The sequence below is a fragment of the Ptychodera flava genome, chromosome 19 (genome assembly GCF_041260155.1).
Source record: "Ptychodera flava strain L36383 chromosome 19, AS_Pfla_20210202, whole genome shotgun sequence".
Lineage (NCBI taxonomy): Eukaryota > Metazoa > Hemichordata > Enteropneusta > Ptychoderidae > Ptychodera > Ptychodera flava.
The window spans coordinates 15,161,029-15,173,261 of record NC_091946.1 but is presented as its reverse complement, the minus strand read 5'-3'; the positions used below and the strand labels follow the sequence as shown (position 1 = coordinate 15,173,261).

General features: G+C 37.0%; 1 long non-coding RNA gene across 1 annotated transcript in view; it reads left to right on the top strand.

Moving 5' to 3' along the window:
* The first annotated feature begins 5,245 nt into the window (after nt 1-5,245).
* The window catches only part of LOC139118247 (uncharacterized), a 98,257-nt gene continuing 91,269 nt past the window's right edge, over nt 5,246-12,233 (top strand). Inside the window, exon 1 of the long non-coding RNA XR_011548649.1 lies at nt 5,246-5,383. This is a non-coding gene — a long non-coding RNA (uncharacterized lncRNA). The remainder of the gene's footprint in view (nt 5,384-12,233) is intronic.

Sequence of the window (12,233 nt, the reverse complement as noted above, 5' to 3'; positions counted from 1 at the left end):
TCAACTTGCTTAAAAATCGATCTTTTACTCGATAGCATATATAACAAGTATTTTTTGTATATCTTTCTTTTCACCAGTTCTATGTGAAATATCTTCGTTAATTGCTATATAGGACAGTAAGATTTAAGTGCAAACTCATGCCGTATTATTTATGCACATGTAATATTATTATTAGGGTGTGTAACGTGGGCGTTTCAATTCTAACAAATTATCCAAAGAGAGAAAAATTGTACGTAAAAAAATGTTCCCTGATTTATTACACTCTTTCTGTAATTTTTCCTAAAACACAGCATGCATTATCAGGATAAAAGATAAGATGCATATATTTACATTTTAAACAATATGATATATTTGCTTCATATATAACATATCTTTGTCTCTTATAACGATGAAAAGAGGTCTTTGAGAGTATGATGATAGAATGATGGTTTGATCGTTTCTGAATTATCTTCATGATTGATTTGAATCGAAATTAAGGCTGACAGCGGAATCGTGGTGTTCCCAGCATACACCACGTTGGCTTGATGTTTCTATGTCACGTGTACTTGTACATTATCAGTCTGGTTACGTTCAAGAACATTGTTCATACGGAAGGCAGTTCATGACGTCATTGATTTTGACCACCTCTCCAACAGGAAACAAAAATGTTTATTGGACATTTTCTCAAAACATCTTGGCCGGTTGTTGACGCGGGTTTACTGATTATTGAAAGGTCACTGGCCATCTATAGTCATAACTATTGCAATATATACATCACAATTCGCATTCTGGCGCTATACGTTTTTGATAAACACACTTAAAAAGATGAAAAAATAACAGAACAATTGCCATGGCAAGTAAGGGTAATTAAGCTGCGTTCGAAAAAATGGTGGGAGGGGCTGGAGGAATCGCGATTAAATTTCTTATTTTTTTCAGACCCCCACACTACCTTCAAAATTTTCAAATGTTCCCCGTCTATATGATCAAATATATATAAAAATCCCTCCAATTATCATATAGCCGCATATTTATTAGCGATTCACGTAGAGTAAAAATAAACACGTATTGCATAGTTCTGCAGCATGTCCGACACTACCTCTTTTCAGCCATATACCTAGGGCAAGATTGATTCATTTTAAATGCATTAGAGGACTTTTTCGGTTTATCAGTTTAAGCCGACTTGGGTTTATCCAACTCTGGCCAGGTCAATGGCACCAGCTGTAAAGCACGCAAAATGACAATCATGAGAAATTTTGGGTGTAATAATGACGACTTTGGTACAAAATTTAATGATTCCTTTTGTTCACATATTTTTTCATTTAAATTAGAGTCTTTACTGTTCAAAGATTTAGTTCTGTTATTGTACGATAAGATGCATCATAGACCTGGAGCGAGAATGCATAAACTTGAAATGAATAGTTTTATACACTGATTTTAATTGCTTTGAGAAAACTGACTTTTCATGGTAGATTTGTATGAGATCAAGCATGGTGACCCAATCTTTTTTCCCTAATATTTGATTATTCTCATATGCCAAATTGTTAAGGCTCCTAGTCTTCTATGTGTTGCTCTCTGGTCTGATCTTCAGTACATGTATGTTTCATCGTCAATTGAGTGTCCTATGACCCAAACTCTTCTTAAACTACATCAGAAATCAGAGCTATCACTGTCACTGCTGGTATGCAGTGACAGTTACACTGCCTGTATGTAGTAGCAGGGCAGTAGCTGCATTAACTTTGTATTTTGACAATATTTTTGTTCAGTTTATACCACAGGGGACTCGTACTTGTTGTTTATTTGTGTCTGTTTGTTTGTGTGTATGTGTTTGTGTTTGTTTATTTGTTATTTTTAATAAAATAACAGCGAAAAGCTGTTTTGTTAATATTTGTCAATAAAGAGCAGTTTATTTATTTGTTTGTTTGTTTGTTTATTTATTTATTTATTTGTTTGTTTGTTTGTTGATACGTATTTCCGATGGTTAGGGTTAGGGTTAGGCTTAAGTTAGGGTTAGGGTTAGGGTTAGGGTTAGGCTTAAGTTAGGGTTAGGGTTAGGGTTAGACTTATTCACTCCCTCTTATAGAGGGAGTGAATAAGTCTAACCCTAACCCTAACCCTAACTTAAGCCTAACCCTAACCCTAACCTTAACCCTAACCCTAACCCTAACTTAAGCCTAACCCTAACCCTAACCCTAACCCTAACCCTAACCCTAACTTAAGCCTAACCCTAACCCTAACCATCGGAAATACGTATCAACAAACAAACAAACAAATAAATAAATAAACAAACAAATAAATAAACTGCTCTTTATTGACAAATATTAACAAAACAGCTTTTCGCTGTTATTTTATTAAAAATAACAAATAAACAAACACAAACACATACACACAAACAAACAGACACAAATAAACAACAAGTACGAGTCCCCTGTGTTTATACAACTGCGTTCTTGTTCTACTCCCTACAGCATGTTTAGCTGTCCAGTATTCAGCTTGCCAATACAGCCAACGTGTACTGTGCATTTGTATAATTGACAATAACTTTCAGTCTGAACTCCTATTCAATTATCACTAATATTAGGCAAACGTGCTTAGTTGACAAACTGAATATTGTTTTTAGCATGCTGAAGAGAGACACCAAGAAATTGTTTTTGATACATTACATAGAAATGTTGAAATAATTATCAACAGTTGCAGCTCCTGCTACATTACAAGGCCAACTTGTTGTTTTTCCGAAAAATTAATGACATTCTTACATTTTTAGATTTATTTCGAGATTAAAGTCATAAGTACGACAAAACGATCCTAGATTTTGTTTAATAATTACTAACATTAGAACCATTGGACGACATCAAAATGTTGGGAGCCAAAATACTTTCAGGTCCCCCAATAGGCAGAGCAAAACTTTCAAGTCCTCCTCGACTACCCCAAGAATTTTTGAATCCCTGAATTCCTCCAGCCCCTCCCCATTTTTGTTGAACGCGGCCTTAATGCACGACGTGGATTTGACTTTGCTCTGCCTAGATATATCCAACAGCGTAAATGACAAAGGCATACTTGATTCTTTTGACGCTCTCCACAAGCTTTTAAGTTCAGGGAAAACTGCAACGTATATCACAAGCATACTTAAGCGTGAGAGTCGTATACTAGAACTGTAATTGTTAATTTTTTTTGCTGTTTTGCGTACAATCGCTTTCACAATATTTTGTCAGCAGGCTGTGAACTAGACCATGAACTCCAGAGAAAGATGTAGGGATTATGAATAGACTTGGTACAAGTGTGTAAAGAAAACTAATTTTTAAATGCGATGCAGTGGATTTATTATGAGATTCGGGCTGAGACTTACTTATCACGTTCACCCTACACATGAGCAGATGCCACGCTTTTATATAACACAGTGAAGACAGCCTATGATCGCACTCCGTCATCTACATCAAAGCGTTTCGAGTAAAGTGAAGTCCAATGCGTTATAACTTGTTGGAATGACTTTATTTCACAAAATCACCGACTTGAATCAAGTCTATAGGTGCATATTCGACAATCAAAGTTGAGGCGACTGTCTAATAATTCTTACTCTATTGCTACATCCAGCTGAAGTGATAAAGCTCACAAATTTCTTGTGTTGAAGAGAGTGATGGTTTCCCTCCAGGCAAATACGCCGGGGAAAACAAGGGGCACCATCTTTGCAGTAGCTCCACAACTTGAACAGATATAGCAAATTTCTAGAAAAACAACTTTTGAGAGGGCACAAAAACTGTACAAAAAGCAAAGAATAATACATGTCTTTGTTTGATGATTTCAGAGAAAGAACTATTTGCATAAATTTTCTCAAATACAAGTTCCGCAGTGTGATCTGAGGTCGGGACTACTTCTGGTAGTATTCACATACTTATGTCATCTGCGGAGAGTGTTTTATTTTTAGAGCGCCGCCAGTGTTCGAAGTGTGGTGAACTTTCGTGTTGTCATCATGAAAATACAGAAAAAAGAGTTAAAAGCAATTCGATCAGGAAATAACCGACAGACTGAGTGTATAAAAGACACATGCCGATGGCAAATGATGAACACAATACCTTTCCCCGGAACTCCAAAATTCATATAAGATGAGCATATTACATAATTCACAATACTGCTCTTTTTCTTTTAAATGCGTAATATAGGTAAGTAGCTGTGAAAGACAAAGAAAAATCCACTCTGTCGGGGGAGGGCGAGGGAGGCGAGATTACCATTTGGTCCATAACCTGTTTCACGTAGAAGAATGTCATGTCTTTCTCGTGTTTTGTAGAAACTTGACAGACCGAGTACTATTGATTTGCATCTCTTCTCTCTCTCTCTCTCTCTCTCTCTCTCTCCTCCTCTCTCTCTCTCTCTCTCTCCTCTCTCTCTCTCTTTTAGCTAACCTCTATCAAAACATCATATGATATCGTTGAAAGGCTCTGTCAGTCGCATCGTGAATATTTTGCTGCTTTAATTTCATCCAATGTGCTTAAATTGACTAAATGCCATGTCAATTGCAGAAGCCCTCAAGGTTTGGAATGAGATAATCTCGTTTCAAACTAACCTTCTTGCACTCGCCTTCCCAATTTACAAGCTATTTTAAAGTTCAGGGATTTTCGAGCCATAAGTTTGAATTATAACAACAAAACAAAATCAGTTTGTTATATTCTTCTGTAATTCCATAAACCTCGTCGGGTCACAGGACGCTTGATGTAAAGTAAATAAAGAATGGGGTAATGAGGTCTATTTACATATGCGCGATAACACTGCGATAACAATAATTATTCCTATCCTGGCATGTTTTTAGTATAAAATAATCCTGTTACTGCGGTAAAAGTTTACATTAGTTGCCTAAATTGCAGAGATAAAGAATGCATAGAAATTACAGAAGATATTAACTTGTGTTGTTACTGTTGTATATATATCACACGTATCATACACGAAAAACATGTGCGGTTCATTAATCATTCTATCGTGTATAGCCGTTATGTTACACCGCCGTTTGGTTGGCGGGTTGGGAAGGGGGTTGACGTCACACGGTCTGTATAGCCATCGTTTGCAAACATCACGTGCACCTTTGTTCTGTGCCGACGGTAAAAGGTTAACATAGGTCGTGATTGAATTTCGTTACCCGAACCTTTACTGTAGGGGCCATCGATATTATTGGCCACCCGTATCACGTGGAAGTGAGAATGAAGTCTAACGATTGGTTGGCATTGTGCTTACGAAAACAGCCTACATTGTTCACTCTGATTAGTACACGTGTGACAGAGCTTGCAACGTATGTGGTATAGAATCTAGCTGAGCGCAAACTCTCCCGCACCGGCAGATCACTGAAGCTACATAAAGATGGCGTCATCACTCGATTCGTTTAAAGTAATGCTGCTTAACATTGCAAAGAATATCACAAAAGGTATTGTATATGGATATTTTGCAGTATGATTGTTTATTACATATAGCTGTTTTACTGTAAAAATAGATGTTTGTGTGAGCAGAGCAGATGCACGTAATGGCGTAATGTGAGAGCGTAGACGTGAACTACTTAAACTTTAACGAGTAAAATTGTGTCAGTCCTCCCTTGCTTTGCAATCTGCAAGAGTGGCAAATTTCAGTATATATAGTAAACGCAGGGATGGTGGCCATTTTACATTTCAAATATCGCAAAAACTTTGTTAATTTGTTTCGCTAGTCCCAAACTTTGCACGGCCACTGTGACACCCGATTTTTGTTGTTGGTTCGGTAAGAGAATGGTTGGAAGTTCATTGAGAAAAGTTTGAGCAAAAGTTTAAGTCTTTTCACTTTCGAGGCGCGTACTACCTAAACTAAGAAAGAAGAAATTTTGTGTGCTTAATGTTCTCGTTGCGGTATGTTTGGCAAATGATTGTGTTTCAGGCTTCTAAGAGCACGCAACCATAGCAAAACATGTATTTGCTGCCGCAATTTTTGTGAAGCGAAGTGGAAGAGAATTCCATTGAGATAGACAAAATATTACCAGTGTGCGTTGATTCACAGTTCCTCGAGAATTCTTGAGGCTCTATACTATGGCTGATAGCAGATATGGTAGAATGCGCCGAGGGACACATATCTCAAAGTTTTAATGTAGTTTTTGCTTACTAATTTTTGGGATCAAATAACGTTTTCACCATATTAGAAATTTTGAATTTCAAATATCGGTAAATCTTCGATTAATTTCTTTCTGTAGTACCAAAATTTGCACCGTGACCAACTATATTTAAAAGAGAATGGTTGAAAGTTTGCTCTAGGAAAGTTTTTGAGCACGCTCCTTTTCTAGGCGCGAATTACTTTGAGTTACTTTTAGTATAAACCAAAACACCAGATACATTTACGGTATTTGTGTAGAAATCTATATCGCTTCGGAAATCTTCTTATCATATTTTGCATCTAAGTCTTCAGAACATTACTTAAAACAGCTACAACAGGTACTGATTTTTGCGACGGTTAAACGAATGTCTCTCCCCTGTATAATTACAAAACAGCTACTAAGCTCTGTCAATTACTTTTGCACAAATCTTTATCACTATCCTCATAGTTGTCATCCGTGAAGGGTAAGTAATATTCTAGAAGACTTTTTTGATTTATCTATAGACGACGTGGTTTAGACATTGAGGTTAATGCCCATTGTGTACTGTCTTTTGTTTACTTTATGCGTAAACATATCTTGACTTTTATAAAGGATATGCAGAGATCAGGAAAAAAGTTGTGTTTATTGCTGCACGTGTCTCCTGTGCAAGCATTATATGTTGCTTTCAAGCTAATAATTCATTCCTCCTTCTGTGACTGTGAACTCATTCATCAGCATGTTGACAATGAGTTTTGCGTTACTCTATTGGGCTTTCGGACTGGGGCAAGCAACAAAACAAACTGACAAATGATAAATAAATAATCAACTAACCAATAAAACTTAATTTTGGTTTTACAGAAAAACTGCGTAAAATGAACATCTTCTGTACTCTGGTCAGTTAAACCCCACGACAAAGTCAATGTCCGCGGGAGATTTGGAAAAATACGAACGCCAGAAGATCTATTCGACAGAATGATTGAGCGTAGGTTTCTCAAGCTGGATGACACAGACCTGCTGAAGGATTTGCTGAGAAAAGTAGGCTTGGAGAACTTAGCTGATGACGTGAAAATAGCTTTAGGTATATTTTACAGAATCATACGATAACTACAACCCCCTAGCACTCCTCCCACTTACGTATGGGCACACCAGTCAAAAGGCATTTTCAATTCCAGTTTACCCTAGGTTTCTCCTTACAGCCACAATGAGAACATTATGGTACTTTAAGCTATGGATTTGTTCATGAAGCTCTTGATAATACTTTACCTTCCAAATTTACTATTCGAATTTGACGTGTCATAAAAGATCAACTAGTGAAAGTAGTAAACAATTTATTTCCGTTTCCTTTTCAGAACCAAACAAAGAAGACATAAGTCAGCTTGCTGCACACCTTAAGGAGCTTTACAAGACTAAATTTGCCCATTTTAATCCTCTGCCATGGAACCCTAATTTCAAAATAAGCCTGAAAGAAGTTTACACTCAGTTGGTGGTCAAGAAAACAGTTGGGGCGTCACGTTTCAACACAGGCGAAAACGTTAAGAGAGAAGCTGATATTTTCACATCATTTAGTCAGGGCGAATATTGTAAAAGAATAGTTGTCAAGGGTGACCCCGCCATGGGCAAGTCAGTTTTTTGTAGAAAACTAGCTTATGATTGGTCTTGTGGTGAATTGCAACAATTTGAATCGGTATTTCTCATACAGCTAAAGTACTGTCAAACAAACCAATATAATATCGAAGACATAGTATTTGATCAACTACTTCCTGCCGATTTTAAGTTTACCCGAGAACAACTTCGCCATTACATAAAAAATGAAACTGACTCAATCTTGTTTATTTTCGATGGGTATGATGAAATGATCGCCGATATAAAGACAAAACATTCCGTTGTTGGACAAATTATCCGCCAAAAGCTGCTGTATAGCTGTACAGCGCTGATCACCACAAGACCACATGAGCAGGAGAAGGATTTGGAAGATTGCAACCTTTGGTTTGGTATCAAAGGGTTTGATGAAGAGAAATATCAATTGTATATGCAGAAATATTTTCAAGGCAGGGAACATTTTGCTAATGGTCTGATAGAAGAAGTGAAGAACTTCAAATTCGAATTTGACCCAACTTTACTTTGTAATCCTCTTAATGTGTCGTTTCTTTGTGCCATCTGGGAAGATGTAGCAAGTGATGAAGATAGGGAGCTAAGCTTTCCTCAAAAAATTACTGACTTGTACACAGAGATATACGACTGCGTCATATCAAGATTCTGTAACAGAGACCAGGGTCAAAGTAGACAGAATGCAGAGAAAGTTGCTTTGGCCCTAGCTCGAGACACACATCGCGTGTATACTTCTAAAAAACGTGAGGAGAAGGTCCTCCAGTTTACTGATCATGACATAGAAGACACAGTCTCATTAAAGTTAGGATTTCTTGTTCAAGACGTCAGTGTTTCTCGGACCCAACCTAGAAATATATATTTTTTCATTCATCGCACATGGCAGGAGTATTTTTTGGCCTTGCATATTAGCAAGGTGATACAAGGCGATTCGGATGTAAGAAATTTTGTTGAACGAATGATGGAATCCCCTGAAAATAATTCCCTACTATACGATTTCTGTCTGGATTGTTGAAAGCCGATGCACCGAAACTGTTTGAGATATTTGCTCATAAACTACAAAGAATTCAGGAAAAAAGAAGCGATGATGATTACGAAAGTTTTCGCACGCTTTCTTTCTTCTCCAATTCTGTTTTGAATGCCTTCATGAGTGCGGCAGCGGTAGCAAATTCATGTCAGTAATCTCAGATGCAGTCCCGGAGCGCGTAGGTGTCGGAATTCAGTATGATAGTCAAATGTTTTGGCAAGATTGGTCTTTTCTATTCAATGATTTGGAAAAACCACCCGTGGCTATAAAGTGTAATTCACAGAGCTTTTGCGAGCTTTTAAACCTCGTTAAGTATCAGGGAGAACGTGGCTCGGGCCAAAAGGAAGAGAAAAGTATCAAAGACCTAGTCCTGTTACTGAAAGGAAGGAACAGAACCAATACAAAAGAAGAGAAAGTTTTCTGCCAAATTGACAAGATGAGTCCTCTTGCAAAAGTAAATTCATTGATAGAATGTAACCAAAGTCTAAAGTCGCTGTCTATTTGCAGTATCGACCCAAATGTCGATGATATAATGAAAATGGCTGAATACATTGCTGAATTGATAGCGAAAATAAACTGTCTGGAGGACTTGTTTTTTGGCTGTTTCCCAAGGTATCAGATTCCACCTATGAGTTCGCTGGCTAGAGTCACAAGTGAGCCTCAAAAAGATCGATTTCAGGAGCGACTGCACGAGGTTATACAAACAGCAAACAACATTGGCGTCAGTCGTCTTCGGTTAGCTCTCTTGAATGTTTATTCGTCAGCTGAACTCATACCTTTCAAACTCATCCAAGAAACTGGGCCTAAAACCATTGGTCTCTTTGTTCATTGTTCGGATAAACAAGTGGAAAGTTTAAGTGGCATGTCTGAATTCATCAGATGTTCAAAGAAGACCAGTAATGTAGATATTCAGATTATTTGTGAGGAAGAGGACCTGGAGAATCTGCCTAAGGAAAGTGACGCAGCTCTGTCTTGCGCAAGCTTAGCTTTTAGAAATATTGGATTCGGTATTTGGAATTACCCATTCCTTTCAAACAATTTAATGATCATTCCCCACCGCAGCATACTCCCAAACCTATCAAAAAATCGAAATCTAGAAAAGGCAAGGTTCGCATTGTCAGGAACACATGGTCTGCGTGACATGATAATATCAAATAATCGGCTTAAGTCACTCACTGTAATGTTAGATGAGGACATAGATGCGCCAAACCACTGGGTTGAATACCATGGACTAGAGCGCGATTTAAAAGCTGCATCAACCCTGAAAGTCTTTACCGTAAGGTTACTCAATAAGGATCATGTGAACCGCTTTATGACTGAAGCAAATCTAGGAACGGTTCTAATATCTGCTATTAAAGATTTGATAGTCCCTGCGATTAAGTTCATGATAAGCGGGAAAAGTTGCTTATCCTCTGTGATATTTGACTGCGTCAGTGTTGATGACAATGGCGATATAAAGAATGAAGTATTGCGCTTAGCTATGGAGAACAGTTCCCCCAAAGTGGAGTGGTCCTACAGACGTCAATGCTGGTTTTTGAATGAGTATAGACACTTTGTTTCTGTCAGGTGTCTACAATACAAATAGCTTTTACAGAATTCAAATCTACCTTAACAAGCGGCGGCAAAGAAAGTATACTCAAAGGTATACCTGACCTCTTAATATAGATTACTTAACAGCCATTGTTGGCTACTTCAATGGTACAAAAGCACATAACTTCTCCGATAGAGGTAAAAAGTCATGGTATGAAAATGGTAAAAAACTTGCTTATAAAACGCAAACTATATACGACAAATGAATTAAGAATGAAACGAACAAATATGGTTCGACAAATTCAGACTTATTTGCATGGCTATGCGATATTTAAGGTGGAGCTGCATGCTGCCAGCAGCGTAGACTTTAAAGTTTAGTACGGTAGCAGTACTTTACTGGAAGGATTAAGTTGCTGTATATTTTGGGTAAAGAACCTCAATTTTGGTATTGATGATAAAAATTATTTTAAGTCAAAAACTTGACGCTGTTTTCCAAAATGTTATTATTTCACTTGAACAAGAGTATATGTGGACAAAACTCAATGTTTTATTTTGCATTATCTACCCTCATTCTAAAATGGCATTGTTTGAAAGATCGACACTCAAAAAAGTGATTAAAATCATGATTGGCAAAATTAAATGCGTCCTATTGAAAAAATAAGAACTTTATTACAGAACAACATAATGTGAAATTTCAGCAATTTTGACCCAGCCAGAGTGGAGTTAAATTATTTGGAGTAAAAGAAGCCAGGAAATCAGGCGATTTGCATAAATTTGCATAAATTATCAGTTTTTTTTCATCACGCACCTTACGACTTGACAAGCTCAAATTTGAACACAACCAATATTTTAATCTTTGGTTAAGAAATCAATAAAAATTGAATGAATATTTGCAAAAAAATGATTTTTGAGCAAAATACGTTATGCTGGGTACAGCGCCCCTGAAGGTAATAAGAGCTAGTGTTAATATTCTCGAGTTACAATTAATTTTACAAAGCTTAAAAAATAAACATAATGTGATTCCTGTCTCTACAATGACTATTTTCGTTCATACTTCCGTGTCAGGGCATTGCTCAGATAACGCCTGGACCAATTTCGTTTTAATTTAGTATAACACATGTCGCTGGGATTATATGTAGGTCAATTCATTTTCGGATACGAACAAATATGGCCGCCAGGCGGCCATTTTGCAACATTTTCTTCACATTCAGAGCCATTGCCCGGACATATCATCAACGATTTCATTAAAAACTTTGTACAAGAACAATGTACCAGATTTGAACTGAATGTGCTCACGTGTTTTACAACTGGTTCGTTAATAGTACTCCGCTTCACAGAATGTGGATATCTAGTAAACAGACTAGAAAATTTCTGCAGTTAGCATTTACTCAACAGAACAACTTGACCTACTAATGTGACCCCTGAATAGAAGAAATGACTTTGAGTTTGACAAAATTACAAACTTAGTTATCAAGCATTGAAATTGACTGCTGATGACTCGACATGTATTGACATTTATCAGACACTACTGGACGCATGAAATAATACAGTATGACATGAATTACTGCATACTTTTTGACTATTATGAAGTTGTGTAAAACAATTTTACCTTTGACCTGTCTCATATTAAAGTGGCAAACAACGAGCAAGGAGATGTTACGCAATATTTGCACAACTCGGAATAATCACTAACCAAAACACAAGAACAATGACAGACATTCTGAGAGCTGTTCAATTGAGCACACGACGCAGAGTAGAAGACAAACTTCTGATAAGACTAGATGCGTATACGGTCTACTGCCAGAGTAACTATCTCTGACGATTATTAATGTATTATGCTTTTCAATATTCCTGTCAATAAACTAATCCATACCAATATGATTGACACCCGTGTGAGGCGTGTAATACGAACAATCAGATATCTGTTAAAACATATGTAGCAGTTTTCATCAACTTTCGCACAGTACTCTCAGAGTTAAATCAATAATTACAAAACTTTATTGAACATGTAAATGAGGT